Here is a 15,688-nt window from a genome sequence, read left to right as displayed (position 1 = left end):
CAGTTTTGTTCTGCATAGTAAAAATAACACTATCCAAAAATTCGACAAAGGAGGAAAATATGAGAATAGGTAAGAAAATTAAACTTTTAAGTAATAAATAATTCAAATATTTAAAAACATTTAAAATCTACTATCAGGTTTGATATTTTCATCTTTGTTAATATTTATCCGCATCATTATTAGTATTTTGATACTACAGCGCTCAATTGTTTTCAATTATTATTGCATCTTTCATTTAATTTTTATAGGATGATTAGAGGGTCGCGCCTCATACTTTGGAATCTCCTGTTATATAAAGTTGACAAGGATTTGTCAAAGTGAGAGGTTTGTGTATAAACGCACCTCAAAATCGGCGTTGGTTTATGACGAAAAAAAAATTATATTTTTAAATAATTTTTCTTTTTTTTTAATATATCCAACCTTTTACTTTACATTTAACCCCTAATATCCTGAATTATTATATTTTTGGCAAATCATATATTTTATTGTAAAATATTGTTCCTATGAGTCCTGTCATCGAGTTTCTGAGCTTTTTTGAACAAAAATTAGCTAAAAAAGTTATTAGCTGTTACATTTATGTAACTCTAGGACATACAGAAAGTAAAAAAAGAAAAAAAAGCTAAAGGTATATTCTTCTTCTTCTTTTTCTTCACTGGCTTTACAACTCGGGGTGAGTCTTTGTCGCATCCACTATCGCCCTCCATCCTCTACGAGCTTGTGCTTCTTTTTCCCATTGTTGTACCCCAATTCTAGATAAATCGGCTTCAACATCATCCTTCCATCTTTTTCTCGGTCGGCCTAGTGATCTTCTACCATCTGGTCTTTTAAAAAACACTGTCTTTAACACTGTGTCATTCTCTGATCGTACCACGTGACCTGCCTATCTTATTCGGTTTGCTTTAATATGTCTAACTTTGTTTTCTGTTCCATACAGAGTCACCAATTCAGCATTGCGGCGTCTTCTCCAATCCCCTGTGAATTCATCTCTTTGAGGGCCAAATATTATTCTGAGAACCTTTCTTTTAAATACTAGAAGCTTATTGATATCCCGCTAGTTAAGAGTCCATGTGTCACTGCCATATGTAATAACTGGGCGAATAATCGACTTGTACAGTGTTAATTTAGATTTTTTTTAGCAGATTCGATCTTAATAATGTTAAAAGGGAGTATAATGCTTTATTTCTCGCAGCTATCCTTGCTGAGACCTCTTTTTCTATGAGGTTGTTCGCTGTGATTATCGCCCCCAGGTATTTAAACTCCTTTACTACTTCGAAGTTGTGGATCATTAATACTGATGTTCTGCTTAACTCTTGGTCTTGAATTTTTGGTTACTACCAAAATTCTTCATTTATTGGGAGACCCAGACTACCTGTTTCCTCCTCGAGCTGTGAAAACACCTCTCTTACATCTCTTGTAGAATGCGTGACTGCATCTATATTATCAGCAAAGGCCAGCAACAGTTTTGATCCTTGATCAGCAAATCCTCCTGTCGGCTCAGACGATATTTTACTTATTGCATCTTCTAAAGCAAAATTGAACAGCAACGGTGACAACCTGCCTAAGTCCTGAGACGCACATTTGCTTTAGTTCAACTTATTTTCTTGGTATTCCCATTTCTAACGTTACTATCCACAATTTGCTTCTTTTTATTTAATCATATGGTTGCTGGAAATCTATGAAAATTTGGTGCACATCGCGGTTGAATTCCCAGTTTGTCTCTAATATTTGTCGGATGGTAAATATCTGATCTATAGTTGACCTTACAGCACGAAAGTCGCATTGGTAGTCACCTAGAATATCTTCCGAATATGGTGTTAGTCTCTTAGCAAGATCATTGATAGCACTTTATATGATGTGCTAATAAGCGATATGCCTTTATAGTTTCGGAATTGTTTTTTGTTTCCTTTCTTATATATTGGAATTATAACGCTTTCATTTCATTCTTTAGGTGTTTTCTGTTGTTGCCTTACTCTCAGAATGATGTCATACAATTTTTGGTGTAAAAGGTTACCTCGTTTTGTTAACAACTCTCCATTTATGCCATCATTTTCTGGTGCTTTATGGTCTTTTAGAGACGCGATCGCTTTCTTTGCTTTCTCAACTGTTGTTGCTGGTTTATCGATATCTGCAGAATGAAACGTAATATCTGCTTCCTCCGTATCACTTTCAATATTTAGTAAATTCCGAAAGTATTCCTTCCATCGTTCGACGATTTCCGTTTCTATCATTATAAGTTCACCTGCTTCATTTCTCATAGGCTGTGTTACTCCAACACTTGCATCTTTTTTGACTGACTTCACTTCCTAAAGAATTTCCTTATTTGATTCCTCTTGCCACTTCTGTCCATTTCCCGGATTTGCTGTTCTAGGTAGCTCCTCTTTTCAGCTCTGAATAGTCGCCTTGTTTGTGCTCTTGTTCTGTTAAAATCTGCGAGTCCTATTTTTTCCAATTTTTTCCTTGGCTGCTTGTTCTATAACTGATGTCACTTGCTGCCATGCTTGTTCTAAATCTACATTATGCTTTTTGTCTTCCATCAATTGGAACCTGTTGTTTATTGCCACTTGATAATACAGTTCTTTATGTGGTGTTTGTAGGACTTCTATGTTCCATATTTCTCTTTCTTCTTGTGGTTCCAGTTTCTGTATTGTTAATCCCCTTAACTTAGATTTTAACAAAAAGTAATCGCTGTCGCTCTCAGTTCCTCTCATACTTCGCGATTTAATAATGCTACTAGAGTGTCAAAGAGGACATGATCTATTTGATTTCGTGTTCTTCCATCATTTGGTATATTAAATTATATACTTAAGCATAAAACATGTTTTACATATGTATAGTAAAAACTGCTTATTGCCATCAATATACAACCCTAAATTACACTTTCTACACATGGTTCTAACAATAAAAGTGCAATTTTCAAATGCGCACCGTCGTCTTTTCTTATTTGGAACGTATATCAAGATGTGATCTTGTCTGTAAAATCTGATGGTGTAGCTGGTGCCACTACCAAAACTGCTTAAAATTAAGGATTTTGGTCAACCTGCACCTTTAGCTTCTGTACCATACTTTATAAGATATGAAGTGGCTATATCTCTGCGAAAATCGATTTGTTTTTCTGAATTGCTGGTCTTCTTATAAATATGCCAAGCGTTTTCCAATGATGCGCCTAGTAACCATGTAAATAATGACCACCATCAGATTTTTGATCTAATACCAATCCTATACCCTCCTATATTTTGATCTATTAAGTCCGTCCCTTCCATCGATGAGTTGTTTTCCTATGAGACAAGGACGAGGCACTTGAATAATTTTCTTCTCTTGTTGAGAAAACCTTTTTACAAGTATCATTGGTTGGATGCCATAAGAGCTAGATGCAGCAGTAACAATATTACTGTCGGACCAACGTTCAAAAATTATTCTATTGTTGCGTTCAATAACGACACTACAATTACCTTTGTTTGCCTGTTTTTGAGGGAAAAGGTATACCTTTAGGTAAAAGATTTTCGCAAATAGTACGGGTGCACCATATACCATTTTCTCGCATATTCGACAAAAGGTTAACACTGGTAAACAAGTTACCTACAAAGAGTTAATATGACAAATTCCTTTTATTTGTGGGTAACTCGCACAACATGTTTAGCAGTGGAGCAGTAGCTTTTCCATATAATTTTTCGTCTTTTCCGCTGGATTTTGGGTTCTTCCTGGTATATATCAAAATTAATTAGATAACCAACTTTTCTGTTTAGCGACCATATTTTAAATCCAAATATGATTGGCTTTCCCTTATGAAATGTTTGCAAGAATTCTTCCTATAGTATGTAACCATAGATTCGTCATAACATATTTCTTCTTCTGGTACGAAGTTCTTTATAAACTTGTTTTATAAATAGTCCATAAATAGACGGATTTTCCAGGCTTTATCATTTTCTTTTATGGTATTATTGTCTGACCAATGTACAAATCCATAATTTGTTTGAATCGATTACGCATCATGGCATTTTTAACAAAACGATGCTCCATGTCTGGTTTAGAATACCAGTAATATTGCTTTCCTGGATTTGGATCGTATCCACTAAAAATCAAAATGCCAATAAAGCATTTTAGTTCTTGAAGCGAGATATTTCGATCGGGAATATTTTTGAAAAGAGCATATTTTTTAATCTAACTCTAAGTATTGGAATAACGGGTCATCTCAAAATAACTCGAACATTTCCAGGTGTAAAATTCTCATATTCAGATAAAATTGGTTTTGGAAAAGTATCCAGACAATTTTAAAAATTATCTCGTTTTAACCAAGAATATATAGATTTTGATGGCGCATCTCTAGGTGCGTTAGCTTCAGTGGCACTAATTCTCTTATTATTTGTTTTACCCCGGCTTGAGCACGAAGTTTTCTTCCTGAGAATAATCTACATCATCATTTTTATCTCAAGAGTCTTCATCTGTGAGAACGTTTACTTTTGGAGGTTTTGTGTAAATGGCATCTAACTCTACATTACTGTAAGCGATTTGAAGTGTTTTTCTAGAGTAAAACCGCGCCTAAAACGAAAAAAAAAAACGTAAATGCTAAGAAATGCAGTCCCATATATATGCTTTATGTATTTCATAATAATATAAAATACCTTACATTTCACAGTTCCCTAAAATCTCTGTTATTAAATCTCCAGATGTTATCTTCTAATCGCTGTTCCTCAAATCGCCGAGAACATCGTAATATTTATTATATCTTTGGCGACACGGCGACCGTGCAATTGATATATTATGATGTCTGATATGATCTATAAATTACGATAAATAAATCACTGGTAGTGAAATAACGTCTCATTACTAATGCGTTTATTTTTGCAAAAATACGGTAGTACTTCATCCTAGCGTTGCATATATGTAACACTGAACTTTGGCGCCACACCGAACTAAGTGGTAACGAAATATTTAAATACACTTTGAAAAGATTTAGGTTATGTACCTTCACGTAAGGTTTAACTTACTTTTTGAGCTAAAAAAATCCAATATAAAAAAATAAATGTACTTACTCCAGCTTGATGTCCATTTTTTTTTTCAATATTCATTATCAGCTTAGTTTAAATGTATACAGGCACAAAATTTTGGCACACTATATCTGCAAAACATTAAAGATGCATTACAGGAACTGTCAAATTTCACTATACTTACACCATCTATGCGATCCTATCACAAGTTTCCTTGCGGCGCGCTGTTTAAATTTTATAATATTGCGTAACTTATATGTAACACTAGTAAATTAAGGGTAAATATCATATGTTGTTTACTTTTTATATTTAATATACTCTGTAAAGATTTCATAATTACAATTAGCTCTTTGTGCACGATTTCATCATGAATATTCTCAAAAAGCCCCTAAAGCTCGAAATACAAACACACCAAACAATTAGCAGAAGGCATAAATAGACTCTGTAATGATAATAAAATATTTAGAAGTTTATTTTAGCAGGACCCAAATGTAGCACTGATTAATTTACAAATTAAGCGAAGGATCATGTTTCAGAAAGTTTATTCGGATCGTTTTTCGTACAACAAATCGACTTTTTGTAACTTCAGTTACAAAAATGCTTGTAGCAGGGTACACTTTTTGTTTTTTACGTTAAAGAACTTCTGTTACCTACAAAATATGTAATATTCGACCTTTTTTACTGAATGTATAAGATTATTATATAAAATAATTAAAATATTATGTATATAAAATATATGTGGATTTATAAAAAATGTTTGGTGGAACGCACACTTTTTATATTTTCTGCCTTTTGCGTTATATCCTGTTAAGTATATTACTATGTTGTACAGGTTGTTTATTACAATTTATCTTAATTTTAGAATTTTATTGTTAGCAAGCAAATTTTAGATGAAATTTATCTATCTATAGAATGATTCACAGCTAACTTTCTACTATAAAGAGTTAATAGGATGTACATTAAAACTTGTATCCCGAAATTACGATCACCAAATCCATTTATTTAAATAAATTGCTAAGGGTGTTTTAAATAACTTTACAACCATCTATAATGTGAATTTAAAGATCCTCTGAATTGACAACCTTTTTTTTTATAGTCTTTATAGAGGGTAGGGTCTGGAATCTTCAAAAGACATCTCAGTCCAGGACGCCGCCTGACTAACTTTAGTGCAGGATTCGTTCTTCGTACTCCCGGCGATAGTTCCAGAGGTACTTTAAAATGCCCTCTCATCGCCGAGTCTACGCCGAACGCCTACCTGCTAAACCAGACCCTCCTCTGTCATCCAGCGATCCGGAAGCGGAATGGCCGCTGTAAGGCCGGCATCACTTCTGAATCACTACCTTTATTCATTTATTCTCCATTAATACACATCCAAACTCTATTCATCAGCAAGGAGGCTCCCTGTCTCGTTCCAGGTAGCGCGTAGAAGACACTCATTCCTCCTAGTTCGGCATCATTCCCAGATGGGCATTTCCTCCTTCCCCACAGTCTGACTCACGCATTCTAACTCATACAGTGTGACACATTTTTCTAGCTTCACCTTTCAGCATCATTCACTCTTACCTTTAGCGTTGGTCCAGCAGTCTTTCTTCCTTTTCCTATTTCTTGATCACTGCACGGATATAGCTGTCTATGTTATTCCAAACTAATTTATTTTCAATCATTCTCTCAATCATTTCTCTCACTGTAACAAAATTCACACTTGTCTCTCTCCATTCTGTTCCTTTCCACTATCCATCTGCTGCAATCTAACATCGTATGTGTCACAGTGTCCGAGTATCCACAGTATAGGTATTCATCTGTATCAGCCTTTCCGATCCTATAGAGGTAGGCCCTAAAACACCCGTGTCCTGTGAGCACCTGCATCAGGAAATAATCCAGTCGCCTGTGGCCACAGTCCACCCAATCTCTTATGTTCGGGATCAGCATTTTCGTCCACTGTGCCACATCTTTCGTGTTGTTCCATTCTTCTTGCCATCTTTCAACTGACCTTTCCCTTTCCTGTCTTCTCTCGGCCACAGTAAGGTTTGGACCTCTTCTCTCATAAAGTTCTTTTCTTTCCACCGCCAAAACATGCAACGGAACACATCCAGTGATGATCCACAAGGCTGCCGCAGACACAGTCCTGTAGGCGCATGCCACTCGCAACAGACTTGTTCTGTTTACTCGTGTCATGAGACTCCTATAGGCCGTTATCTCTACCGCCTCGCTCCAGACTGGTGCCGCGTAGAGGACAATCGACTGTACAACACCGTGTAAGACCCTCCTCCTTTTGGATTTGGGTCCTCCAATGTTCGGCATCACCCTCCCCAACGCAGCCGCACAACCGCCTTCCGGACCACCTCTGAATTTACAACCTGGGTTTTGTAAACAAGCTATATACATATCTCCCCACACTGAAAAACAGATCATTATCCGCAGATGACCTTGTAACGACCAAAAAAAAAGGTTTCAGGCCCCACAAGTGGGAGCCACTTAAATGTGGATTGTATCAAGAGCTAAAACAGGTGGGCTGTGGATGAGTGTGAACCTTTCTTCCCCTTTTCTTTCCTTACATATGTTATCCCAAATTGCAGGCATACATAACACCTTTTTGGCCTGTATTTGGCCGCCACAATTTTGCATGTTAAGAACCCTATTTTGACCCATTATTTAATTTAAATATTGTTTAAATGGGAGTAAGCTACAATTGTTTGTAATGATATATTACGAAGAAGAAGAATTGGCAGCTAACGGGTTAAAAAAAGAAGATTTGCAGATGGAAAAGAAAAAGAATTGATAGTTGATATTTGACAAATTGTCTCGGTCTTGGCTTAGATTCATTCTCGGTCGGTAATACAGATTTAACGCTTACCGACGTTGGCGCCATTGACGTCACATTGTGTGCTCAAAGCGACCTATACTCTGCTGGAAAATGGTAAATGCCTGATCATTGGTAAAACGGTTACACAAATAACAATACTAAGATCCGTCTTGAGTCTGGTATAGGTGTCTTGGTCGGGGTTCATCAGAGCTAAATTACAAGTGATTGACGAAACAGATAAGAGAACATGAAGGAGAAGACAATTTTGGGCACCACCCTATTTTTGAAAGGAATAAGAAAACCTTTTAAATAAGATACCGAAACAAAATAAGACGAGAACGATAACTGGAAAGATACAAGATGAGATTATTACGCAGGAACAAAAGTGTAGAGAAGGGAACTTACAGAACTTTCACCAGAAATTACTATTAATTGTCCATCCATCAAAAAAGACAAATATGTTATCGTTAACATCAAAATCGCTGAATTTGTGTCAATAATAATGTCTGGAGGCATTAAGACGAAAATACGGTTTTCATTATACGGTAGTGTTTTGATCATAAAACCCTTCACACTAGAGTTGGCCGAGATAATTGACTAGAGGTACTTACAATACAAGAGGCACGTGGCGACTGCAAGTAGATAGAGTCTTGGTACTGCAAATAGGCAGTCAGGAACGGCACTCGATGTTTAGCCAATTACAGCAATTAAATTTACAATACAGTGCTCGTTGGGCGACAGGTAATCCTAATCAAAACGACAGGACATTGTAGTAGCTGAAACAACGGAGAGACAACCAGGAAAACAGAATTTACATCAATCAAGTCTCCAATAATAAGAATAATTTAAATTAGCGGGACAGTTACAAAGAAGATAATATGGGGAAAGAAACTTACCGGCCAAGTAGAATTGACTAGTTCGGGAGTTGATACACAAGTGGAATAATATTTGAGATATTTCATTAGAGCTTAAATTTTCGTCGAAGGAGGGGGAATTTCGATGCTCATGCAAGATTAGTCCTAATTATAAATTAGGACAGAGAACCGTTTCGTCAAAGGAACTTTATTTTTTAAAACGATCTACTGTTACATAAAATACAGCAGTGGGCTATATGAATAGCTTTAGAAAACGTGCAGAGAATTTGCTGTATCGGTTCTTGGAAGTTAAGGGTTAGCGAGTAATTGACGTAAACCAGCAATTGAGCGGATCATTTTGCCATTCTTCGCCCTAGTGACTTTCCAGTAGCTTCCTTTCGTCCTTCAATTTCTCCTTGCCAATGTAGGCTAAGTTCCCGACTTCTATTTCATTTGGATTTATTTTAATAGTCGATCTTCCCTTTTTTTAAATACTTCTAAACAAACCGATGCTTTAACCAATACGACGTTATTAAATTTTGTTTTCTTAATATTACCGAACAAATCATTTTTATTTTTGATATTTAAAAGTGCCAACTCTGCAGTACTTTGAATGTATGCAATGCTTCGGTTTTCCAATCGTAGAACTTGAAATCCATATTGTACTTTCAGATATTATTTTAAAATAGTCCTCAGGTGTCAGAATATCTTTCATTTTTTTAAGTTTTTTCTCGATCGTCCCAAACACCCTGTCCGACGACAAGAATGAATGCCCTCGAACGGGATACACTATTTCAATATATTTTATGTTTTTTGGAGCTTGTATAAGCCAGCGACTTGCCATGGATAAAATTATTTGGTTCTTATTCTGGCCTCCACATCCGTCACACATTAATCTTGATATCTTTAAATCAGTATTAGATAGCCTGTGATACATTGCCACTTAATTGGAGCCCTTGCCATACTCATCCTCTGACCGTACATAGCTAAAACAATATTCCTTCGTTAATGGGGCTTTAGAATATAAAACTACGATTGTCAAGTTATGTACATATAGCTGTCTGCTGTAGTAGGCTACTTGATCCGGGACTCTAGGCAGTAGAAGGTTTTTTTTGCAAGTGGAAGGATTAAGTCAATAATTCAGGCTTAGATTCCTTCAATAATGCAAAAAAGGCTTTTGATCTTACCTTCTGAATTCTTTCAGCGCCCATAATGGATTGTTTTACCGATGGTGACGTTTCCTGTGAGATTTTGAATTAAAATGTTGAATTTTCTATTAAAAATCATTCGAAAATATCCTTTTTATAGCTGTGTCTCTGGTTTGGCTTAAGCATTGTAAATTTTTCAAAGTTTATTAATACTCAGATTACCTGATGCATACTTGCGCTCACTTCCACCCCTACAGTAATGAGACTCCACGCATTTGATACTTTTAATAAATTCGACCATGCTCCTCAGTTTCTCTTTATATAAATACGTTCCTTTGTCTCCTACGCTATGCTGACATGGAAGATTACTTTCATCTCTAAAATTGTTTATTATAGTTCGAAGTTGGCCCCTTGTGATCCTCCAGGCATTAGTGAAAGTCTTTTGGCAAATGGGTAACTTGCCATCTGGACCTTCTATGAAACACTTGCATGTAGTCGTCTTATTACGATTGACTCCAGTTTTTGGGCGACGTCTGCGAATAGGATTTAACTCTAGGCAGTATAAAGGTGTCTTGTTTCACTTTCTCTTCATTTTTATGAAAATTTTTATAAAATGCCATCACATCCGCAATATTGAGTTTTGTGCACTGGTAGGCTCTCCCGTCGTGCTTCCATGTTGGCATTTTAGGCGTCTTCGTTTCCCCATACTTCCGAATAAACTAAAGTTACATTCTGTTTTAGATATGCAGTAATTATATTTATGTAAATCATTTCTTGAATATAAAAAAACAATATAAATTATACACATTTTAAAGACAGGTCCAGACTATGTAACAAAACATGTTAAATAACAAAGTTTTGTTATTTGTTACAGAATTTTAAATAAAAAAGTTTTAAAACAGTGTCATATAACATTTTTCTGGTTATATAGCATGTTTTATGTTATACAACAGTTGTCGGTAAACATCACAGAAAGTTATAAAACATTGTTGTAAAACCGCATGCGACTGATCTACACTTAACAACATGTCTCTGGCACGTTCTCTGGCATAAAGTACATTCGTTTACCAAATTCCCATCAGTAAACATGAGCACTTGTTGATATTCGCCGTCTCATTCGTCAAGAGGCTATTAAATATAATTTATTACCTTAAGTCAGACAGATTCTCATGTTAGAGATCCAAACTTGCCAGAATTTTAAATTCAAATTGTATCGTGTTGATTTTTAAGTTAATATATTGTGTTATATTTTTGATATCGTTATTGTTAAGTTATTTACTGGTCGTGTTATTTTTTAGAGTTTAGTTTATTTGTGATATAATGATTAAATTTCAAGAAATTCTTACACTAACAGTTTTAAAAGTAAATATTTTTAAAAATCATATGATACATAGGTCGTACATCAGTACGACCCTGTTTGGCTTATACGTGGTTCTATTGACGATTGGGAATTTGTAAAATGAATACGGTTTAGTACGCGAGCAGCAACCGTCGGAGTTATATCGCCGTGTTCATTCTTGATTGATTTTGCTAAATTTTTCTTTTCTCTGTTCACGTGGGGTTATTTGTTATTTACGCGATGGAATGGTCGAAAGAACTGACTACTCATTTAATTGAGCTATTTCGTGAACAACGAGCATTATGGGATCCTATATTTATGGATTTTAAAAACCGAAATAAAAAACACGATGAATGGACTGAAATAGCCGCAGAAGTGAAAGCATCTTCTACACATGACGCCATTTTATATACTGCTTAACCTACCAGACATCCAGCTAAAAGTTATGCGCATTTTGTTGATTTGTTTTTTGTTATATAGTCTGGATGCTATGTTATATTAAAACAAGTTACAGAACAAAATTGTACAACAAGTTTGTTGTACAACTTTGTTATTTAACATGTTTTGTTACATAGTCTGGACCCGGCTTAACAAAACTGCCAGCATATTGCACTAACGACAGATGACATTTTTTCTTATATATAGATCTAAAAATATACCAACCTCAGCCATTTTCTCACATTTTTCTGGCTGTGCGACTCTTTTTCTACACTTTGTAGGCGTTAATACTTCTAGTGTTGTCTTCATTTATTACTAAATTGCAAAAACTTTAGAGAATAATGTTCCTTTTCTCAGCTTTGACACTAGTATGAGCGACATCTTAAAAATCACCGACCACGTGATACAATCTAGCGCTCTGATTGGTGCAAAGGGATATTGGTTGTTTAGAAACCTACCCGACCTTGGAGAATGGTCGTTTTGAAACAACAACCAATTTTCTCCATTTAATTTCAATGAGAGTTTGGTAGTTATGTTACGAAATTTATGCATGGCTGGATCCGTCTTTTTACAAGGAATCCAGTGGCGTATTCAGGTCAGATTGTCCAAAAATTGGAGATTGGTTGTTTTACATATAGATTTTTCAAATCGTCAAACCACAGAATTAATAACCACACAGGTTATATTCTACAGCTGTATTTTACCTTGTGCAGCACTTAAAGAATTTTACACTGAGAAACAAGTATTTTTACTTAACACTGAGAAAAAAGTAAAAATACTTGTTTCTCAGTGTATAATTCTGTAAGTAGAGAAGAATTGTGCTTGGTCTTTATAGGTAACTATCAGTATCTGTACATGTACTTAATAGATTATAGCTTATTCTTATTCTAAAAATAGATTTGGTTTTAAACAACCTGTACAATCGTTTCCAACATTTTACTAAGTTTTTTTATTAAATATTTATGTTATTCACGTTTTGTTCTTACACTACACCACGATCTTATTGTTGCTGTTAAAATGTGTATTCAAAGATTATATAAAGGATATATTATATCTATGTTAGCATCATAAGATATTTGATGTTCTAAAGATATTACGAAGAGACTATATGCAAGTTTTTTTTACCGTATATAAGTAATATAGTTTTCGTTGATTTTTATATTGATTTTTATAAAAAAAAAAGCGGTCAATATGTTAAAAAACAAAACAGGTTAATATATGCAATCAAGTATTGGACGATACAATCATTTTTAACTAACATTTGACGTTCATAGGTACTTTTTTTGCAATATTCGTACCATCTTTCTCGATGGAATGGTGTTGAATGTTAGGTGATAGTATTTAATCACATAAGTAATTGATATCTTTAAATTTTATAATTAAAAAAAATATAATTTGTATTTAATGAATGTTTGACCACAAATCTTTATTTTCAGGCCACACAATTAATATATCGACTAACAACTCCAGTTATTTAAATTCCGTTTAGTCTGGTCTTAACATTTAGTTAATGCGTGATTTGGAACTTTATTTGAAACATTTGTTCTTCTAAATTACAATTACCAGCCAAGTTCTACACTTTTGTTACACAGGGTTGGAACTACAAGAGATGTACATACTACTTACGTGTTAAATAAAACATGTTCACTCCTTTAACCCGGCGCGGCGTCTTTTTGTAGTGACATTTTCTGACAGTAGTTGTGGTAATTATCACCCCATTTGTTTATTTATAAAATTGAGAAAATATTTTATTTATACGTGCAACCTTAAGATTTTAAATCATAGTTATATTGTTATATATCCTTTGTCAAATTTAGATCATTTTAAAAATATCCGTTAAAGAAATTAGTGATTCAACAAAGATTCTAAAATTTAGTTTATTAATCAAACTTTTTGTTACCAAACTTTTTGTTGCAGATACAGAATAAAAAAAATGCAAAATTTATCAAAAGTAACCAAGAACATTTATTTAAATAGCATAATTTACAATTTGTTGCACATTTAGAACAAAAATATACTAAATGTTCAAGACAAAGAAAAATGTCACATTTCACAACTTCCTTTGATACTTTCTGTCGATTCCACGGGGACACACTCCACTCCACACATCTGGATGTTGTTAATTGTTTCTTGTTGGGAGGTCCTTAACCCTGCAGTAGACGCGTCTAATTTGATAACTTTAGTAGACGCGCCCGGACTGAGAGTAAATTTGGATTATTTGCAGAATATATTATAAGGCTATTTATCCCTGCAATATTTAGCATACTATGAAATATCACGAGTGACCATCTTCTTGTATTTCTGGCAACATTATATTGAGCACAATACTGGTCCACAACGTCCACTCCGCACTTTGTTGAATTATACCACTCTATAATTTCTGGTTTATTGCTAACTGAATTTATATCATCATCATTGATTTTCTTATTTTTTTTTTCGGTATAAAAGATACCAATGTACAATCTGGTCTAAACGCAAACATACTAGATCCAACTGGTCTCTTACCTTGTATGAACTCTGGGGGTAATTCCGATTTATTTTTGCGTATCGTCCCTAAAAAAGTAAGCTTATGTGACTTGAGACTCACACCAAGAGGTAAACTGGTAAACCAGTTGTCAGTTGTTACATTCCGGTTGGATCCATTATATCCGTTTACACAAACGTTCTACAATAGATTTGGCAGTATTATCTGTTTTGTATGGACCATCCGGTTGAGTGCCTACGTAAACTTCTATATTACTCGTGTAGAACATTTTGGCATCACATAGTGCAAACATGTTGATACCATACTTATTTGGTTTAGACGGTATGTACTGTCGAAATGTACAACGACCTCTAAATCCACCGTGACATACTCAGAATGAACATAATTTGTTTTGCAGCCATGACTGAACTGGTCAAAAATGTCTCTGATAGGCGCTAATTTGTCTAGTTGTTTGCGCTGATCACGAGTATTTAGATCATCAAATCGAATCAAATGTATACTGTATATATATATATATATATATATATATATATATAATAGTTTATATTAAATAATTATGCTATAAAATAATATAACGCTCCTTTCAAATATTCTAGACTTATTTGCTGTCACTTCAGAATGGTTGTTGGTTATTTGAACTATGAACATTAATATAAAATATTGGTTATTGATTTTAAACATGAAGAGAAATTATCTAATGGGTTTTAGATTTTAGAAGGAAAATATCCGGTACTAACAACGCCAACAATGCAAACTGCTGTCGTAAAAAAATAATCGCGCTTTAAGAACAAATAGTGGAATCAGATAAGAAAACTTTTTATCTACCATTCACGTGAAAAAAGTTTATCACGTTTTCGCCTAGTACACGTCCAAAAAATCCTAATACACTGCTTATACATTTTATTAGCGATCAATGATTTATCTTGATCACCAATTTTCGCATTAAAATAGGCAAAGTTTGGTAAATGTACTGAGGTTTGTTTTTTCAGTTGAAATAGTAAAATTGCTACATATTTAACACAACGAATCGGGGCGGTTTAAGCACTTGCGACTTGAACTACCAAGGTAGACATAAGGAAAGGTTTTAGTTCATAAATACGAACTATTCGATATCTGAAAAACTAACTAGTTCTATTATACAGTTTAGTACCTAAACACTAAATACTGCTAACCTTGTATATAAACAGAAAATCAGACTCATAAGTTGGCATTAGTGCTTCCTATAATCCATACTAGATTGTGGGATGGAGAAAAACTTGACGTAATAGAGAAATATCTGTATTTTCGTGCAGGTCAGACTGGCTAATTGATTCTACGGTTAATTGTTTGAGTAGCTTCTTTCTTCAGGCTTAGGATAGATTTTTATCAAAATTTTAATAAGTCCGGGTATATAATTTGTATATTCTCGAACTGAACAACTGTCCACAGTTTCTTTATTCAAAAGAAAGAAACAAACTCAGCCATTGGAAATTCTTGATGATAACAGTATGTTTTTGGGTAGGATTAGTGTTCCTAGTGATATGATGTATCATATAAATTTATATTATCGACTTTTGAAAAAATGTTTGCCTCATCTTTGCTTGAAAAATCTGTAATTGTTTATCAATAGAGAAAGAAGAGGTTGTTGATCTAATAC

This window comes from Diabrotica undecimpunctata, chromosome 8, assembly GCF_040954645.1.
Source record: "Diabrotica undecimpunctata isolate CICGRU chromosome 8, icDiaUnde3, whole genome shotgun sequence".
Taxonomy (NCBI): domain Eukaryota; kingdom Metazoa; phylum Arthropoda; class Insecta; order Coleoptera; family Chrysomelidae; genus Diabrotica; species Diabrotica undecimpunctata.
This window is presented reverse-complemented; position numbering follows the sequence as displayed.